Genomic DNA, 18,913 nt, shown 5'->3' on the forward strand with positions numbered 1-18,913 from the left:
CGAAGCAGCCCAGGGGGAACGAGCGGCAGCAGCTTCCAGGAGAGAAGCTCATGGCCCAGTCATCTCTCCTCACTGATTTGCTGTGTGACGACAGACGAGACACTGACTTCTCTGGCTCATGCCTGTCTCCTGTAAAATAAGGACAAGGGCGGCACCTCCTTTTGGGCTCTTCTGAGGATGGATCGTCCTCACGGGTAACATGCGTAGATGCCTGTATCCTGAAGTGGCTGGCTGAATGTTCGTGAACACAGCCTTTACCGTGACCCTCCTTCCGCTTTAGCAGAGTACGCTGTGACACTCAACCCTATGTCATAGATACCATGAGGTGTGCCCAGTGACTGAGACATCTCAGCTCTGGCTTCCTCCTCCAGCATTGCTGCTCCAGTGGACTCCGTCCCGGAGGGAAGTGTGTCCCAGCTGGGTGGGACCTGTCTTGAAAAATATCAGGGGAGGCAGCAAGCCTCAAGATATGCAAGGCTTTATTATTATTATTATTATTATTATTATTATTATTTTAAATAAAAAGGTACTTGAGCATAATGGTTTTTGAGGCATTGCGATCAATGGTGATGATTTTCTTGGGAAACCACTGCTGTTAACTGTCTCCAGGCCGGTTACCATTAGGACCTCATCATTCTCCGTCCGGCGCAGAGGCAGATCGCGTCTCTGTATCATTTTGGCTTCACTGGCTCCAAGTGTTTCAGACAGAAATATCGTGTCCCTGTAAGTCTCTGATACACTGAGCTAAAGGGGGAAAGAAAAATGGCTCCCTGTGATACTCTCTTTAATAAGCCAGTGCATTTAGAAGACCATACCAGATTAACTGGTCATTTAAAAGACAAATATTGGATTCATATGCAAGGCTATTTTAAGGCCTTTTTATTCATGCATATTAAAACACAAATGAGCAGTGATTATCTCAAATAAGCTGCCCGGAATATTGTCCTTCCTGGTAGCTGGTTACAGGGTGTGTGTGGTTTTATGGGCTTGGAAAACACCCTCGCGGACTAACCTGTAAATCAGGGAAAGGTTCGCCCACCGATAACAAGTGAAGAGTGGAAGTTCTGCAGACCTGCCTGCCTCGGGTCACTTACCCAATAGAATACTCGGGGCGGACGATGGTTTCGGCCCGATTACCAGCGGGCAGGCCGGCGTGTCGAGCAGACGGACCGCAGGCTTCAGATTCTAACGACTCTGCATTTCAAATCTGACCCTGTCACTTACTAGCTGGGCTAAATTGGACCTTTTCCCGATGTGAAAAAGGCATATAATATTATTTCTCTTGGCTGTATTCACCGCAGCTTCTCTGTTAGAGGGAGCTGCTTCGAAACAGTCATGGCCTTTTGTGGACAGTCTAGGTGGAAGTTTCTAGAGCTTCCTGATGGGATAAATCGCCATAGTTACAGCATCTTTAAGCTTCCTCTAAAATGCGTTTTATCAAAACATGCAGTTGTACATTCTTCATTAATGGACTTTACTTTTGGCTCAAAAGTTCGTTGAAGAAATATTTAGTGCCCCCTAGTAAGGGCATGCTGGGGATACAACCGCTGACCTTCCTCCTGAGGCTTCCATTCCAGTGTGTGAGTGTGTGTGTGTGTGTGTGTGTGTGTGTGTGTGTGTGAGGGAGAGCCCGTCATCAATGAGTAAACAAATAAATATTCAGCATAGCAAGAGAAAAGATTCTGTGAAGAACAGTTAAGGAGGAGGTAAGCCTTCTTAATTCTCTCCTGTCCCTTTGCCAGCGCCGAAGCTCTCTGGGAAAATCCTCTTCCTAACTGTCCTCTCACTGAGAGGGGAAAGGCACAGATGCCTTAATTGAAGGAACTGGTGATATTTTTGGTGGAAGAAAGTATTGGCGTAGTGTAGTTCAGAGTAACCATATTTGATGTATAACCTCTGGGGGTTTTATCAGGGCAAGCATTGGGGACTGCTAAGCTAGTCTGGGGGCAAAAGTCTTTCTTTGGCCTTTAAAATTGTTGAAGGACATGACAGCGGAGCTGGTGTGATCTCCCCACATCGTTTTCTTCTAACACAACAATCGATTTGTTCTCATTAGGCAAAGCTATTTTGGGAATAATCTTAGAAGTCTTATGTACATTTTTCTCCCCCAGACTTCCCTCTTCCAAATTTGGGACGGTTTATGGTTTGGGAAAATTTCAATTTTGACCAGATGTGGGTAAGAGGATGCAAGAAGTGATGCGTTTGACACTCTGGCTCAGGCTGGCCTCTCCTGCTTGGGGTCACGCTGTGGGCCCGCTCATCTCTGTCCCCGGAGCCACGGTGCCCTGAGTGGTCTGAAGGGAGCCTGTGCGGGGCGGGAACAGAGCACCTACTCTTCCCTCATCTTGCTTGTGAAGACACTCCTGTAGGCATGACTTAGAAAACCACATGAATCAGCCCGATTTTTGCTAGGAAAGGAAAGCAGCCTGACAAAGCCCGAGGACGCCCCCTTGCAGTGCTTCCGCTGAAACCACTTAGCCACTAGAATCTCTTAGAGACCCAGCATGGGGCACCTGGGTGGCTCAGTGGGTTAAGCCTCTGCCTTTGGCTCAGATCATGATCTCAAGGTCCTGGGATCGAGTCCCGCATCCGACTCTCTGCTTAGCAGGGAGCCTGCTTCCCTCTTTCTCTGCCTGCCTCTCTGCCTGCTTGTGATCTCTCTCTGTCAAATAAATAAATACAATCGTAAAAAAAAAAGGAAGAAAGAAAGCAAGCCCCAGCTGCTCATGAAGACGTTTGTAAGAAGCAAGTCTGTTAAATGGCCTCTTGGATTTTTACACGCGCTGACTTCCTCCAGACTGGACAGCTTCTTTGGGTATTAAAAAAATGATGCTTTTATAGAAAGACTATATGGCCTTTGTGTAGAAAATACATTTAGCGGCGCTTGGCTGGCTCAGGCGGTAGAGCACGCGACCCTTGGTCTTGGGGCTGTGAGGTCGATCCCCATGTTGGCTGTGGAGATTATTTTAAAACAAAAATCTTAAAAAAAAAAAAAAAAGAAAGAAAGAGAATACATTTAAAACTAGATTGGCAGCTCTGGCATTTTGGTGTGAAAACCAGGAATGTTTAGTGACATCCACATCATTTCATTTTTAAGTATCAATGGGAATGTGTTGAGTCCAAGTGAGCACTGTCCAGAGTGAAACCAGCATTTTTGCCGCCCAGCAGTGTCCCATTTGGTCAGCCGTATTTCCCTCTGTAACGTATTGCTGTGCCCAGAAGAAAGGCATATTATTCTCACCCTCAGCTCCTTCTCTCTTTTAAATAATCTTACATCCCTTGTGCCACAGTCTGAATGTTCGTGGTCCCCCAGAATTCCCATGTCGGAATCCTCTCCCCTTAGTGTGATGACAGTAGGTGAGGGCTGTCGGGCTAGGATCAGGCCATGAGGATGGAACCCGCCGCCCCCTCCCCTCCCACAATGGGATTAGTTCTTTTATAAAAGGGATCCCACAAAGCTCCCTGGCCTCTTCCACCGTGTAAGGATCCAGGGAGAAGTCAGCAACCTAGAAGACAGTTCTCATCCTACTGCGTGGCACCCCGATTTTGGGTTTCCAGCTTCCAGAACAGTCAGGAAAATACTCCTGTTGCTCCTAAGCCACCTGGTCTATGGTACTTTGTTATCGGCACCCCAGCAGGCAGAGACGGCGTAGCGAACGCTGCGTGTCTCACATCCATCGGAGAGTCTGGTGGGTGGAGAACTGGTAGGTCAGAGGCTGAAACTCTCACCCGCGGGGCCTCCAGTGGGGGTATGAGGCCACGGTGCTAGTCCCTGGCCTAGTTTCTGTGAACAGAAATTGTTCTGTGAACAGCAACGCAGTCGCTGGCGTCCTGTCAAAAACCGTGAAGGGGTTTGAGCCCACCTGTCAGCTAATGGTTATCCTGCCACATTTCCCTGGAGGCTGCCCGAAGCCGGGAGACTCCGGGCTCAGAGACAGAGGACTTCAGCCCTAGTGGCACAGCAAGCAGCACGAACCTCGTGTTGGCAGTGACTTCTGTGGCTGCCCGCAAACCCCATTTTTTGCACCCTTATAACTGATTATTCCTAACTTTAAGAATTAACTTTTTAAATGATTTTTAAAATTTATTTATTCATTTGAGAGAGAGAGAGAGAGAGAGAGATAGCACGAGTTGGGGGGAGGGGCAGGCGGAGAGGGGGAAGCAGACTGTCCACTGAGTGGGAAGCTGGATGCAGGGTCCTGCCTCCCAGGACCCTGAGATCATGACCCGAGCTGCAGGCAGACTGCACTTTACACTTGATGTCCATTTCTTTCTTTTACTCTGGGAATAAATTCTCAGCGAAAACCATAAGTAAATGGTCGGAAGGATCTTTGCAATTTGTATTTATGCTGTAGCTTTTGAATTGGCCTGGTGGAAATTTGTAGTAAGAAGTTTTATGTATATATGTATGTACATATGCATATGAGAGAGAGCGAGAGTGAGAGACAGACAGACAGACAGACCACAGGGAGGGGGTGGGGGAGAGGGAGAAGCAGACTCCCCGAGGAGCAGTGAGCCCGACAAGGAACTGAATCCCAGGATCCCAGGATCATGACCCGAGCCGAAGGCAGACACTCAACCGACTGAGCCACCCAGGCATCCCAAGAAGGGTTTATTATATTTTAATGATCAAATAATATGTCATGTACCTTCTACACATTAGCTGAAGAGCAGAGAGAGATTCAGAAATACCAACTAAGAAAATTACATTCAGAGTTTATTTCCTAGTTCTTGTAAGTAGAATTTGGGTAAGAAGTGCAAATTGCTAATCAATCAAATACATTGATTTATTACTTACCTATTACTGACCATTTTTAAATGTAAAAAATATTAGTTTGCTTTGTCGGCTTTACAAGGTTACGACTATCCTTTGGCTCTCCTGGCTTGTACTGGCCCCACTGGTTCTCTCCCCACCCTCTTAAGTACACATTCTCTTTAGTGTAGATCGTCTTGCGGAAGGAGCGTGGATCGCTGGTTACTCAGCCGTGTTAACATCCGCACTGTGAGCTCAGTCTTATTCCCAGCCTTTGCTATAGGCCCAGACATGTAGGGAGGCAACAAATTCACATTTAATGGTGGAACCCACTGATTCTGTATCTAGGCATGGTCCTTACTGCAAATGAAAGCCTGAGTCTTCTTGCTCCGGGAGAGCACGATGGTGCAGGCGATAGAGCCTCCCGTAAGAGCCAGCTTCTCTGACCCAGAACATTCCCAGTTTCGGCTCATTTATTTGCTATCCTGCGAGAAGGCTTCCCCTGTAGCTCTTGGATATGCTCTTTTGTGCTGTTATTATTAGAGATCCCTGTCCTTGACCATGCCTACTTACTGATGCCTGGAGATGGCCATTTAATCCCTGACTCTGGGTAATTAATCATCTAGGAGGGACTCTGGTGTATTTCAGGTATAACGAAAGGTGTGACAGCCCCATGGCGGAGAAGGAACACAGATATCTGCTTTACCTAAAATACTGGCAGCCACAAAGGGAGTAAAAAGTTGAAGCACTTTGATACAACCTACAGCTACGTTGGTTTTGAGGTGGGTCCCTGCACACATAAGAACAAATACCTTCTTTTTCTGCAGTTCCTAGTTTTGAACTAGGATGAGGATTTTCTTATATATAATCAGTTAACCAGAATTTCCAAAGTAAAAAACGCCCAAAGGTGCATCTGTTATTTCTTACAAATGTAAACATTCTAACCAGATACTTTGAAAGGATAACTTTTAGTGTTCGCCTCGATGCCCCAATATGTGCTGATCTAAAGGACAAAACCTTGGAAACTTATCTTTGCATAATGTCCCAAGTTAATAATGATATCTAGTATTTACTGGCTGCAAACATGAACATATCTTATAACCTGCATTTTATTATCTAAAAAGATGGCAATAACGATCACACACACGATGAAAAGTTAGAAAGATCAAGGAAATTTTGCAGACTCAGAAGTTCTATGCAAGTATGAGGTTAGTGGGGGCATGGGAGAAGCAGGAACTGGCGGAAACAGACTCCTTGAAGACCTAATAAATGGAGTCAGGCACAGGAGACCGGGAGCCGAGTGGATCAGAGAGCCTGTCAGGGGAATCCCCATGGCTCATCAGCCCAGGTGAGCCACTGAGTTGGGGAACTGCCGGCTTAGCCTGTCTGTGTGTCTCCTGCGCAGTCTGTTCTTATTGAGTGTCCAGTCTTTGGAAACTCACTTGGAAAGCATAAAGATTATATTTAGAAGGAGTGGATTTTACTACTTTCATTTCCTACTGGGTCAATTTTAGAATGAATATTGTATTGCCTTTAAGTTCTGTTTCTGATCGTCTCGAGTTTGAGAATTAAAAGATGAACTTCTATGTATGCTTTTGTCTTTTCCTCTGCCCCCCGTAAGAATGCACCTTGAGATCAGGGTCTGTATCTTGAATTTCTTTTATTTATTATTATTACGATAACACCTGGCTAATTATGCAAAGGAAAGAGCTCTGTGGATAGTTGCTCACTTATTTTGGTTCTATTAAAAGGGGACAATTAAGCTTCTTGGGGAACATTTGGACATACAGATCCGGATGATAACATGGCCCACTCATTTTTCAAAAATGTATTTTTTAAAAAAATTTAACTTAAATAGGCACAATATTCAGCACATGCTGGCAGCAGATAGTACTCGTTAAAGGTATAATAACCCTACATCTGTGGTGACGAACCCCGGGCACACTGAGAGAGAAAATCAAAGGGATGCTTTGTTGGCTCACTAGAAAACATTCTCTCAAACATTTTCATTTCTGTAAGGTCCCTTCTGAGCCGCTCCTGGCGAGTGTGCCCCCTCACGAGGTGCTGGTGTCGTGCCAACGTTGTGTCAAAGCTCCCATCCCGTTAGCACGTTGTGTCCTTGCGTCTGGGAGTCAGGGACAGCGTGGCATGGGGAAAGTTCCTCTCAAAGACTCGGCACAAATTTCCAAGAGGAGAAAACACAACAATACTGACTTTGCTTATTTGTAGTGGGGAGAAATATAACTTTAATCCCATTATCAAGAGCTGTCAGGCCCAAATGAGAGTTTTCTCTCCTTGTTCCCTTGTCCCATGGCTTTCAGTTAGCTCTGTTTTTTTTTTTTTTTTTTTTTTAAAGATTTTATTTATTCATTTGACAGAGAGAAATCACAAGTAGATGGAGAGGCAGGCAGAGAGAGAGAGAGGGAAGCAGGCTCCCTGCTGAGCAGAGAGCCCGATGCGGGACTCGATCCCAGGACCCTGAGATCATGACCTGAGCCGAAGGCAGCGGCTTAACCCACTGAGCCACCCAGGCGCCCCCAGTTAGCTCTGTTTTATAAATAGAAAGACTGTACTGACATTCTCCCCATAGAAATAAAGAAGTTAATAATTAATTATTAATGCTACCAGGGGCGTCATTCTTCAGGAGTCGCATCAGTCAAACGAGACATGTTTGTCTAGGAAGCCGTTTTGGGAAAAAAAAAAAAAAAAAAAAGGTGTGTAAGATTCTGTAACTTTCTGAATAGACATTCACAGTGGTCATGACGGTATGCTTTTTAATGTTTGTTTGTATATATTTCTTAGATGATAGACTTTTAATTTTAAAAAATTATTTATATATTTGACAGAGAGTGAGAGCACAATCAGGGGAGTGGCGGAGGGAGAGGGAGAAAGAAGCTTCCCGCTGAGCAGGGAGCCCACTCTGGGGCTCCATCCGAGGACCCTGGGATCATGACCTGAGCCGAAGGCAGACGCGTAACTGACTGAGCCACCCAGGCGCCCCCTTTTATTTTTTCCGTTCACAGCCAAATTGTGCACAAAGTGTAGAGTTTTGATATGCCCTTTGGCCCCCTACTGTGTACCCACAGACTCCCCTGCCATCAACACCCCACACCGGAGGGATACATTCGGTACAACCAATGAACCTCCTCTGACATAGCATTAACACCAAAAGTCCAAAAAAGTCCATGGTGTACATTACGGCTCACTGTCAGTGTTGTGCGTTGTTTAGGTTTTGACTAAAGTCTGATGATGTGTCTTGTCACTGTGGCATCATACGGAATTGTTTCCCTGCCTGACAAAATCCTATTTGTTCTTCCCTACACACTTATACACAGCGAGCACTAACCTTCTTATAATAGTTTTGTCATTTCCATTTGTCATCTCCTGTAGTTAGAATCCTCCAGTTTGCAGCCTTTGAAGACTGGGTTCTTGCCCTTAGTAACATGCGTTTAGGTTTCCTTTGAGTCTCTTTGGCTTGACAGCTTGTTTTCTCTTTGTCTGGTTGGATCACAGTTTATTTACCCACTCACCTGCTGGAGGACATCCTCGTTACCCCGACGTTTTGGATGTGATGAATGATAGTATGCCTTTAGAGGATGTCTCTTTTATGCTGTTCTCTATTCTAAATAAAGATTTCTCTAAAAATGAAAACCAAGTGGGATTAGGTTGTTGCAGACACCAAGGAGACTGTGAGAAGAGCTTGAATGTTGGGGAGGTTATGGGCATTGGGTGATCCGGTGTCGTTTCCATATGTTAACTTCTTCCCCGGCTTGCAGCGCGTGTAAAGCCCAGTGTCCCCATTCACGCGGTTAATGAGGTCTCCTTCAGGATTGCCCAAGAGTCCGGCAGAGTCAGGATTAGACAGACACTCTCTGATGTTATGCAGATGTGCTTTTGATCCCCCGTGTCAGCATTTACCATTTGTGTGAAGTCAAGCATGTTTCTTAACCATCCTGAGCCTCAATTTTCTCTTCTAGAAAAGGTGTCCATAATGCTTTACTGGTAATGTGTACGCAAAGCTTTGCATAGAAAAAGTGGTCAGCAGGCTATTACTTTTCTCCGTTGGACTTGTTACTTTCCAATTTATTATGACATTTACTTATTATCTTGTTCATTTTTTTTCCTTACAAATATATGAGCTCCATGTGAGAAGATATATTTATCTGACTTGTTACTGATGGGTCTTCAGTTTCTTAAAAAGTGTGTGATACACCTAATAAAAAGCTGTTGAATGAATGGATGAACTTTGCAAATGAACTGTTCAACTTCATAGAAACTGTGCGTGCCCTCTATCTGTATTCCAAGCACACTGGCCACAGATTTGCCAATGAAAAGCATGAATATTAGCCAGTGATGCTTTTCCATGAGTTGAAGACCACTAATAGCAAATCAATGAATTTTACTGGGGTTCCTTCTCTCAATAAATGTATGGAATTAGGATCTCTGCTCATGATTGCGGTGCTGTCAAATTTACCCATAAGAAATCAGGGCACGGTGCCCTTCTCTGATGGGTGAAATGGCGGTGGGAATAAATTTTTTTCTCCTTTTTTGTTATTTTTGTGTTTATCTTTTTAGTATTTTAACATTATTTTTGTGGTGGCAATTTAAAGGTGATCTGATTAAAATAAAACATTAAAGTCGATGGTAGAAATCTGAACCTGGGGGTGCCTGGGTGGCTCAGTCCTCCAGCATCCGAATCCTGGTTTCAGCTCAGGTCGTGATCTCAGGACCATGAGCTTGAGCCCTCCACTGGGCTCCTCGCTCAGTGGGGAGTCTGCTGGAGATTCTCTCTATCCCTCTCTTTTTGCCTCTCCCCCTCCCTCCTTCCTTCTCCCTCTAAAAAAGAAAGAAAGAAAGAAAGAAAGAAAGAAACCCGAGCCTGACTTCAATCAGAGAATTTGACAATGCTTATTGTCTGTTCATAAGCTTTTACTTTTTTTAAAAAAAATAATTACCTGTGTTTGCATCTGTTCATGACTTTGCACTATATGTACAATCTGGGTAGGTAAATATAAAAGAACTTCAAAGGCCCTGTTGTAGGTAAAGTGACTGCTCGTTTCGGAGCGCTGTGATGGGCTTCTCAGGAAAGGGAAACTGAGGCAAAGGGGTGCGTGATACAGGCACAGCCCCTCTGACTGAAGCTGAACAGGAATGTGTTTTTGAACTAAGTGCTGTTCACTCCTAAGGAGGACCGCCTGTCATTCATCACTAGTTTGGGACAGAAGACTCCCAAGTTTCTCCCTTGTTGATCTGCCCCTGGGTTCTGACAGCTCTGCACCCAAGCTGCTCCATAGGCCTTAAAGGAGGGGATGGAGCCTCTGCTGTACTCTCTGTATTTATCTGGAAGGGGATAGAGGGACACACAGACAGAAAGGGCAGCGGGAGCTTCGGGACAGACTGATGGTCGCTTCTCACCGGTTCTGAGAAAGAAGCTGGAAAACGTCTGAGTGAAGGCTTGGGTGACACGGGAGGTGATCATCAAGGATGCTGTCCCCTAGGTGGCCCCCGAAGACCTGTGCAGTGTGTGCAGGTCCTCCCCGGGGAGCAGCAGGCCCTGAGGGGGGGCCGTGGTGGGATCTGGTGTCAGCATAGGTCCCCGCGGGTGGGTTATTTTGGAAGCCCTGTGTTAGGCTCTAGGCCAGCCTGTGTGAGCACAGGCTGAATCAGGAGTGCAGTTTCTGATGCATTAGATGTCTGTCTGAGTGCATGCTTTCGAGATGAGCTACTGAGACGCAAGGCCCGATTTTACTGTAAAATTATTTTAGCGCAGTATTTCCCCCCCAATTCAGAAATTAATAATGGATCCCACGAAAGAAGAAAATGGTCTACTTTCCTATCTGTCTCGTTTCTAAAAATCTGACATATAGTGTCCAAGAGCCGCACTGTTAAGAATGGTCTCATGCCAGACAAAGCCCGTGTCAGTTTAAGTAAGCTGTGTTCTGCTTGTCTTGTTTCTCTTCTCTGCTGTGGGGGACCTTGAAGGAATTCAAATTGGGCCTTTCTTGATGTCCTGTTTTTTAGCAAATGAACAGAAGACAGTTGACAATCCTATCTGTTAAGGGCCTTTGTTTTGAAGACATGTGCGCGGACGTTTTACGTATGTTGGATTATTCTACTGACCCAGTCTCACCAAGGTGTTGCAATTTGTTTGGAGAGCAAATGAGAACCGTTCCCTTCTTTAATTATAAATTCCTCGTCTATCTGTTTCAGAGAGACTGTGCTGAATGGCTCCCTTGTGTAGCTCGTCCACGATCACGGAGCGAGAAGGACAGTGCCAGTGACACCCCGGGAAGGTAAGGGGGTGTCAGCTGAAGTTCAACATGACCGAGCTAAAAATGGGATGTCTGGAGTGGTGCTTGAAGGCACTGGACTTCAAGCAAATAATCACTCGGGTAGCCTATTAGATAGACATTTGTGCTTTGAATCACAATGGATGATAATGTTAGAAATGACGTCTCCATCCATCTGAGGGACCGGATTGGAACAGCCCTTCCCTTCGGGAGCTGCTCCTGTCCTCCTCCAGGCTTTTCCTTCAAGGGCTCTTTCTGTGCTTAAGTGTTAAATACCCACTTCACTTTTCTGTTCTGTTTGAATTACTTTCAACATGTTATCTGAAGAGTGGTTTTCCTCAAAATTTCTGATACTCCAACTGGGTGATGGATCAGACACATTCGCAGTGTAATCTCCAGTACCCAGCACATTCCATCCAGTGGTGGCAAAATGAATTCACCACAGCACCTGCAGCCCCCTGGCTCTCTTCCCCGTGGCGTCTTCTCCACTACCCACCGTCTCACCTGACATTGGGCCTGTCTCAAGGCCTACGAGGGCCAGTGCAGGCATAGGTTTTGTGAAAGGCTGGGGGTTGTGTTCCTTTTTGCACAGTTTTAATTACAATTAAAGAAACTCTTATATCCTGGACGGAGCCTAGCACCTGCCATTTTGTAAGATCTCTGGACAAGTTTTATGGAAAAAACTAACATTTTGGGTTTTTTCCCCAACCATATTCCTTTGAACTACAGGAAACCTGTTTTATGCAGGTCCCAGCCTTTTGATGGTCATGCTGCAATGCTATCAGCTAGAAATGCCTGGGGGCACCCACCTGGGCCCCCTGAACTTCCTACAGACATCTCCCCTTTCCGAACCAAGACCGGACTGGCCCTTCTGGCTCTGATTGCAAACTGCCCTTCAGCAGCAACCACCAGGAAACTTTGAAAAAAATTAGAGGTTGATTTCTCACAAGGGGAAATTACACAGCACCCTGGGGCCATGTGGCAAGGTCATGGGTAGACAAAGAGCATGTGGGCCTGGGGGTCCCGCTTTTACTGGGGTTGAGGGTGGACGCCTAAGGTCACAGGGGCTCTCTTTTTATTGGTGGATTTGAAGTTTAAGAGCAGGAATTAAAAATGGGCTAAGAGAAATGAGGAGTGGCCCAAAGTGTGATCGAAATCCACTCAGATCTCTGAAGCAAAGGACCCTCTGTGGGGGGAGGTGGCCTGAATCTTGATCCACTAGTGTGGCTAGTAGTGTCTTTATTTGAGATAGTTCTCTTGGAGGTGGATAGCTGGGCACTCAGATCTAAATGTCAGGGCTTACCCTGCAAAACCATTGTTGTTCACTTAATTGTGCATGCAAATCTAGTGTTTTCTAGTTGGGGCAAAGCTGCCGATGGACAAACAAGTCTTTGGATGTCATGTCTGTGTGTGTCACCTGCCTGTCTGGGCCTCAGGAAAGCCCGTAGGAAGATGGTGTGTGAGCCCTGGCTGAGATTTCAGGTTGTTCAAAGTGGGCTGATCACCATGAAAGTGTTAAGTAGTTTCTCACTGGAGCTAAATGAAAAATAAATAACAACCAGAAACACAAACCAGTGAACATTTCTAAAGATGCTTTTTTTAAAAACTTTACTTTATTTTATTTTATTTATTTTCAGCCTAACAGTATTCACTGTTTTTACACCACACCCAGTGCTCCATGCAATCTGTGCCCTCTCTAATACCCACCACCTGGTTCCCCCAACCTCCCACCCCCGCCCCTTCAGAACCCTCAGATTGTTTTTCAGAGTCCATAGTCTCTCATGGCTCATCTCCCCTTCCAATTTCCCCCAACTCCCTTCTCGTCTCCATCTCCCCTTGTCCTCCATGCTATTTGTTATGCTCCACAAATAAGTGAAACCGTACGATAACTGACTCTCTCTGCTTGACTTATTTTGCTCAGCATAATCTCTTCCAGTCCCGTCCATGTTGCTACAAAAGTTGGGGATTCATCCTTCCTAATGGAGGCATAGTACTCCATAGTGTATGTATATGGACCACATCTTTTTCATCCATTCATCCGTTGAAGGGCATCTTGGTTCTTTCCACAGTTTGGCGACTGTGGCCATTGCTGCTATAAACATTGGGGTACAGATGGCCCTTCTTTTCACTACATCTGTATCTTTGGGGTAAATACCCAGGAGTGCAATTGCAGGGTCATAAGGAAGCTCTATTTCTAATTTCTTGAGGAATCTCCACACTGTTCTCCAAAGTGGCTGCACCAACTTGCATTCCCACTGACAGTGTAAGAGGGTTCCCCTTTCTCCACATCCTCTCCAACAGATGTTGTTTCCTGTCTTGCTAATTTTGGCCATTCTAACTGGTGTAAGGTGGTATCTCAATGTGGTTTTAATTTGAATCTCCCTGATGGCTAGTGATGATGAACATTTTTTCAAGTGTCTGATAGTCGTTTGTATGTCTTCACTGGAGAAGTGTCTGTTCATATTTTCTGCCCATTTTTTGATATGATTGTCTGTTTTGTGTGTGTTGAGTTTGAGGAGTTCTTTATAGATCCTGGATATCAATCTTTTGTCTGTACTGTCATTTGCAAATATCTTCTCCCATTCCGTGGGTTGCCTCTTTGTTTTGTTGACTATTTCCTTTGCTGTGCAGAAGCTTTTGATTTTGATGAAGTCCCAAAAGTTCATCTTTGCTTTTGTTTCCTTTGCCTTTGGAGACATATCTTGAAGAAGTTGCTGTGGCTGATATCGAAGAGGTTACTGCCTATGTTCTCCTCTAGGATTCTGATGGATTCCTGTCTCACGTTGAGGTCTTTTATCCATTTTGAGTTTATCTTTCTGTACGGTGTAAGAGAATGGTCAAGTTTCATTCTTCTACATATAGCTGTCCAGTTTTCCCAGCACCATTTATTGAAGAGACTGTCTTTTTTTCCACTGTATATTTTTTCCTGTTTTGTTGAAGATTATTTGCCCATAGAGTTGAGGGTCCATATCTGGGCTCTCTACTCTGTTCTGCTGGTCTATATGTCTGTTTTTATGCCAGTACCATGCTGTCTTAGTGATCACAGCTTTGTAGTAAAGCTTGAAATTAGGTAACGTGATGCCCCCAGTTTTATTTTTGTTTTTCAACATTTCCTTAGTGATTCGGGGTCTTTTCTGATTTCATACAAAGTTTTGGATTATTTGCTCCAGCTCTTGAAAAATACTGGTGGAATTTTGATCAGAATGACATTAAAAGTATAGATTGCTCTAGGCAGTATAGACATTTTAACAATGTTTATTCTTCTGATCCAAGAGCATGGAATGGTCTTCTATCTTTTTGTGTCTTCTTCAATTTCTTTCATGAGTGTTCTATAGTTCCTCAAGTACAGTTCCTTTACCTCTTTGGTTAGGTTTATTCCCAGTTATCTTATGGTTCTTGGTGCTATAGTAAATGGAATCAATTCTCTAATTTCCCTTTCTGTATTTTCATTGTTAGTGTATAAGAAAGCCACTGATTTCTGTACATTGACTTGGTATCCTGCCATGTTGCTGAATTGTTGTATGAGTTCTAGCAGTTTGGGGTGGAGTCTTTTGGGTTTTCCATGTAAAGAATCATGTCTTCTCTGAAGAGAGAGAGTTTGACTTCTTCATTGCCAATTTGGATACCTTTTATTTCTCTTTGTTGTCTGATTGCTGTTGCTAGTACTTCTAATACTATGTTGAACAAGAGTGGTGAGAGTGGGCATCCTTGTTGTGTTCCTGATCTCAACAGGAAGGCTGTGAGCGTTTTCCCATTGAGGATGATATTTGCTGTGGGTCTTTCATAGATAGATTTGATGAAGTTCAGGAATGTTCCCTCTATCCCTATACTTTGAAGCATTTTAATCAGGAACGGATGCTGGATTTTGTCAAATGCTTTTTCTACATCGATTGAGAGGACCATGTGGTTCTTCTCTCTTCTCATATTAATTTGTTCTATCACATTGATTGATTTGTGAATGTTGAACCATCCTTGTAGCCCAGGAATGAATCCCACCTGGTCATGGTGGATAATCTTTTTAATGTGCTGTTGGATCCTGTTGGCTAGGATCTTGCTGAGAATCTTAGCATCCATATTCATCAGTGATATTGGTCTGAAATTCTCCTTTTTGATGTGGGCATCAGGGAAATGCTGGCTTCGTAGAAAGTGTCTGGAAGTTTTCCTTCTGCTTCAATTTTTTGAAACAGCTTCAGGAGAATAGGTGTTATTTCTTCTTTGAAAGTTTGGTAGAATTCCCCATGGAATCCATCAGGTCCTGAGCTCTTGTTTTTTGGGAGGTTTTTGATCACTGCTTCCATCTCGTTACTAGATATCAGTCTATTCGGGTTGTCAATTTCTTCCTGGTTCAAATTTGGGAGTTTATAGTTTTCCAGGAATGCATCCATTTCATCCAGGTTGCTTAGCTTATTGGCATATAATTGTTGATAATAACCTCTGATGACTGTTTCTATTTCCTTGATGTTAGTTGTGATCTCTCCCTTTTCATTTATAATTTTATGAATTTGGGCTTTCTCTCTTTTCTTTTGGATTAGTGTGGCCAATGGTTTATCGATCTTATTAATTCTTTCAAAAAACCAACTTCTAGTTTCATCAATATGTTCTACTGTATCTCTGGTTTCTACCTCATTGATCTCTGATTATAAATATTATTATATATATGTATATATTATATAATATGTTATAAATAATCTTGATTATTTCCCTTATGTGTGGAGTTAGTTTGATTTGTTGTTGATTCTCCAGTTCTTTAAGGTGTAGAGACAGCTACTGTGTTCTGGATTTTTCAATTTTTTTGAGGGAGGCTTGGATGGCGATGTATTTCCCCCTCAGGACCGCCTTTGCTGTATCCCATAGGTTTTGGACCAAAGTGTCTTCATTCTCATTGGTTTCCATGAATTGTTTCAGTTCTTCTTTGATCTCCTGGTGGATCCAAGCATTCTTAAGCAATGTGGTCTTTAGCTTCCAGGTGTTTGAGTTCCTTCTGAACTTTTCCTTGTGATTGAGCTCCAGTTTCAAAGCATTGTGATCTGAGAATATGCAGGGAATAATCTCAGTCTTTTGGTATCGGGTGAGTCCTGATTTGTGAGCCAGTATGTGGTCTATTCTTGAGAAGGTTCCATGTGCACTTGAGAAGAGTGAGTATTCTGTTGTTTTAGGGTGGAATGTTCTGTATATATCTATGAGGTCTGTCTGGTCCAATGTGTCATTCAATGCTCTTGTTTCTTTATTGATTTTTGCAAACAAGTCTGTGTTGAGTTAAAATGCAAAAGAACACAAGAGGATAGTTCATACTAAAATTTGACTAATTGGGAAGGAATGTCACAGATTTCTAACATTATCTTTTGAACAATTTTTTAAAAAGATATTATTTATTCATTTGATAGATAGATATCACAAGGAGGCAGAGACGCAGGCAGAGAGAGAGTGGAGGATGCAGGCTCCCTGCTGAGCAGAGAGCCCGATGCGGGGCTCGATCCTAAAACCCTGGGACCATGACCTGATCCAAAGGCAGAGGCTTTAACCCACTGAGCTACCCAGGTGCCCATTCTTTTGCACATTTTTTTAAACAGATGGTGGATTTCAAATAGACCTAAATATCTTTTTGTTTGCAGAAAAGACCCCCAAGTGGGCAAATTTTACTCCAGGACATAACAAGTAAATATTGGACATAAACACTTGTGATCCGGAGACAACAAGCACCACGGTAGAGAGCAGAAACTGGGACCCTTTAGGAACTGATCTAACTTGACATCAAACGCAAGTGTGTGCATCTGCCCTACATGGATGATGGCATTCGATAGACGTAGGGCTGAGATGAGTCACTGATTTTCCTGACCTGAGGGTGGCGATGAATAATGTTGCAGACAAAGAGCAGAATAAAGTCATAGTACAATACGGTGGGCCAAAACAGGCTTTCACAACAAAGTCACCTGTGAAAGGCAGTGCATTTTGCATCTGAGTCATTGTATAAATGTCATTTACATACCATGCAAGATACAAAATTACCGCCATCTGCGAGTGCGGTTGTTCCAATTTCATCTCAGTCCACGTGCAGAAGGAGACACCCATTGCGACAGGACTCGTCTAAGGGAGCACGGGGGAGCAGGTGATTCAAGCCACGGTGGGGGTTAACCAGCCTCCCAGGCGAGCGTTTGGTGGAGCATTTCCGAATTCCTGCGTGAGCGACATGCCGGAGGTAGCTCGTTTCCTCGCCCTGAAGGTGGGAAAAAGACAAGGAGGCTGTCTGACCCAGTGATGTCCCGGTGATACCTGTCCCAGTGATGGACTGGACGTCTTATGCCATGCAGTTGCATGAGAAGGAAGATAAGATATGAAAATACAAAATCAGGGGCACCTGACTGGCTCAGTGGGTTAAGCCACTGCCTTCGGCTCAGGTCATGATCTCGGGGTCCTGGGATCAAGCCCCACATTGGGCTCCCTGCTCAGCAGGGAGCCTGCTTCCTCCCTCTTTCTCTGCCTACCTCTCTGCTTACTTTTGATATCTCTTTCTGTCAAATAAATAAATAAAATCTTAAAAAAAAAAAAGAAAATACAAAATCTATCCACGTGTTTGGCCCCTAAACACAAGTTAATCATTTCCAAGTATCAGAAGAAATAAGAATTTCGTCAGGTTGTCATGTTACACAATCAATATGCCAGAGTCAACAGTTCTCTGTTTACCAGCAAGAACTGGTTGATAGATGCAATGTAACGATTCTATTCCTGATGGCAGCGAGAATACAAAACCTCGAAGGCGCCGTGTAGCTCTGTGGTGCCTCCTTATCTTGATGTTGGTTTACCTGAGGTTCTTGGTCCTGAGGTTGCCTTAGAGAGGTTGCCGTCTCTCTCTCTCTCTCTCTTTCTCTCTCTTTTTTTTTTAAGATTTTATTTATGTATTTGGCAGAGAGAGAGAGAGAGAGCACAAGTAGGCAGAGCAGCAGGCGGGGGGCGGGGAGGGGGAGAAGCAGACTGCCCGACAAGCAGGGAGCCCCATGGGGACTCGATCCCAGGATGCTGGGATCATGTTCTGAGCTGAAGGCAGACACTTAACCCACAGAGCCACCCAGGCGTCCAGGTGCCCCAGAGCTGTAGTCGCTTACCTGTAGCTGTACTCTGGCTTTTTCGTGGCTGGAGTTCAGTGATTGAAATGGGTGGAGTGGGCACACGCGGGTCCTCTTCTGGTGACTCCTGGGTGTTAGCAGTCATTTAGGGCTCCCCTGGCTTTTTCTGCCCCCGAGCTTACATTGATGGTGCCCTTTGGGGAGAAGGTGCTCTGGCTGCTTGACCCAGGGTGGGGGCAGCAAGCACCCTTGTCTGGTGGTTCTGGACAGGGCGTCCCAGGTAATCCCATGGATTTTACTTTTCTTTTTCATTGCATTGTTGCTTCTGAACTTGGAGCAGCTCTGAAGGCACCGCCGTGTTTCCCAGCAATCTTTTTCGTTTGTATTTGAAGCTGTGGTTTCTTTCTTCCGTGTAGATGAGCGGATTTCCTTCCTGTCTTTCAAGGATTCCTCAGGATTTCTGGTCCACGTGGAAATTTCTCCATGCCTTCTAGAACTTCCCTGAACACTTTCTTTTATATTTTTTTAAGGATGTTATTTATTTATAAGCAAATAACAATAAGAGAGAGTTAGCTCAAGTTCAAGAGCAGAGGGAGGAGCAGAGGGAGAGGGAGAAGCAGGGTCCCTGCCCAGTAGGGAGCCCTCGCAGGGCAGATCCCAGGGCTCCAGGATCATGACTTGAGCCCCTGAGGCAGATGCTTTACCAGCTGAGCCATCCAGATGCCCCATCCCTTTCTTTTAAATGCAACCATCCTTTGTCATGTCAGCATCCACAGATGGGAAGAGGAGCCAGGTTCATGCGTGCAGAG

The 18,913-nt window shown here is 44.6% G+C and overlaps 1 protein-coding gene across 7 annotated transcripts in view; it reads left to right on the plus strand.

The window, feature by feature from the left end:
- SEMA5A (semaphorin 5A) overlaps positions 1-18,913 on the plus strand; it is a 460,606-nt gene that overhangs the window by 47,444 nt on the left and 394,249 nt on the right. For 6 of the 7 annotated variants that reach the window (XR_004284305.1, XM_032337782.1, XM_032337773.1 and 3 more), the window contains exon 2: positions 10,964-11,046. The exons of the other annotated variant lie outside the window; for it this stretch is intronic. The gene's annotated coding sequence lies outside the window, so the exon portion shown is untranslated. The remainder of the gene's footprint in view (positions 1-10,963; positions 11,047-18,913) is intronic. 7 annotated transcript variants of the gene reach the window in all.

The sequence above is a fragment of the Mustela erminea genome, chromosome 3 (assembly GCF_009829155.1).
Source record: "Mustela erminea isolate mMusErm1 chromosome 3, mMusErm1.Pri, whole genome shotgun sequence".
In the NCBI taxonomy this organism is placed as follows: domain Eukaryota; kingdom Metazoa; phylum Chordata; class Mammalia; order Carnivora; family Mustelidae; genus Mustela; species Mustela erminea.